The sequence below is a fragment of the Lithobates pipiens genome, unplaced genomic scaffold (genome assembly GCF_037356315.1).
Source record: "Lithobates pipiens isolate NorthernLeopardFrog02 unplaced genomic scaffold, aLitPip1_a1.2 Scaffold_8, whole genome shotgun sequence".
Lineage (NCBI taxonomy): Eukaryota > Metazoa > Chordata > Amphibia > Anura > Ranidae > Lithobates > Lithobates pipiens.
In genome coordinates, this window is record NW_027507903.1 from 20,176,687 (window position 1) to 20,178,453 (window position 1,767).

A 1,767-nucleotide genomic window follows, 5' to 3' on the forward strand; every position below is an offset into this window, starting at 1 on the left:
ATCTTTCTCTCTCCTTGCAGAAAAAAAAAAGGGTGTGTAGAAAATAAAAAAAAATTAATAAAAAAAAAAAGTGTGTGTAGAAAAATAATAAATAAAAAAAAACAAACAAAAAAAAAACCCTAGATAGCACCTCGGAAAGGCCTCTTTCACACGGGACGGATCAGTAATGATCCGCCCCGTGATGATCCGCTCGCTCAGTGGGGATCGCTCCGTTGTCCCCGCTGAGCCGGCTGCGGACAGGGCGGTCTCCGCACACTGTGCAGGGACCGCCCTGTCAGCTCTCCGCTCTCCTCTATGGGGATCGGATGAGCACGGACCGTGTGTCCGTGTTCATCCGATCCGCTCTGCAGACGGATAGAAAAATAGGATTTTCCTCCGTCTGCAGAATCGGACTGTTGCGGAGGCGGAGGAAATCGGGTGTCTGCGGATGTTCATCCGCAGACACCCGCTATCCCATAGGGATGAATGTATGCCCGTAATTCATCCGCAAACGGATGGATGAAATACGGACATACCATCCGCATGTGTGAAAGGGGCCTTAGTGTTTGGGTCAAGGTCAGTATTTTTTTTTTTTAAATTAGTATCAGTGTCAGTGTGTGTATTTAGCTAGGATAAAAAAAAAAAGAAAAAAAAAGATAAATGTGCACTATTGTTTCTGGGCTGTATCACGGGTACAAACAACAAATGACATACACATATATGGTATCGCCACGATTGTTAGGAGCAGGAGAATTTATTTTGGGTTGCTGTTTGGTGGTAGGTTATAGTAGTAGGAAGAAATATACAGCTACATTTAAAAAAAATATTTATTTTTTAAATTCCACAATGCTCCACTCTGCTTCTTCCTTTCCTTTCAGCCATTTTCTCCCCATGGAGGGAATACGCAGCCATGGCTCCCTGCAGAAATGGAATGATCTTGAAGCCACATTTCCACAAGGACTGGCAGTGACGAATGGCCACTTGGTTTAACCAACCCGCCAGGAAGACCCGCAGGCGAAGGGCACGTCAGGCCAAAGAACGACAGATCCCCCCGAGACCTATCGCAGGACCCCTCAGGCTGGTGGTGAGATGTCAGACCGTCCGGTATCACACCAAGATTGGCGCTGGTAGAGGATTCAGCCTGGAGGAGCTTAAGGCCACTGCCATCAACAAAAAGGTTGCTCGCACCATTGGCATCTCTGTGGACTACCGCCATCGCAACAGGTCAACAGGGTCCCTGCAGACCAATGTACAGAGGCTGAAGGAGTAGCGCTCCAAACCGATCATCTTCCCATGCAAACCCTCCGCTCCGAAAGAAGGGAGACGGCTCTCCTGAAGAGTCGAAGATGGCCACCCAGCTGAGGGGCCCTGTCATGCCAATCCGCCAGACTTTCATGAAAGAAAAGGCGAGAACCATCTCAGAGGACGAGAAGAACTTCAAAGCCTTCGCCAGTCTGCATATGGCACGCGCCAAAGCAGGCCTCTTCGGCATCCGTGCCAAGAAAGCCAAGGAAGCTGCAGAGCAGGAAGTGGAGAAGAAAAAGTAGAACTTTTCCTTGAACTGTTAAGAAAAACATAAATTTGTAGAAACAAAAAAATAAAAATGTTTTGGGCCAGTTTTGCACTGGGGGGGGGGGGGTTTCTCAACAAAAGTGGCGTTATTCTTTAACTGGTTCCCGACCAGCCGCCGCTCCCCTGGGCAAGCTGTCGTAGCTGTACATCGGCTCTTTGAGATGCTGTAGGAGGCGATGCATCTCCACGGAGCCGATGTGAGGGCCCAGCGGGCAT

At 48.7% G+C, this 1,767-nt stretch overlaps 1 pseudogene; it reads left to right on the forward strand.

Moving 5' to 3' along the window:
* Positions 1-889: 889 nt before the first annotated feature.
* LOC143961702 (large ribosomal subunit protein eL13 pseudogene) lies at positions 890-1,526 on the forward strand (annotated as a pseudogene).
* Positions 1,527-1,767: the final 241 nt, after the last annotated feature.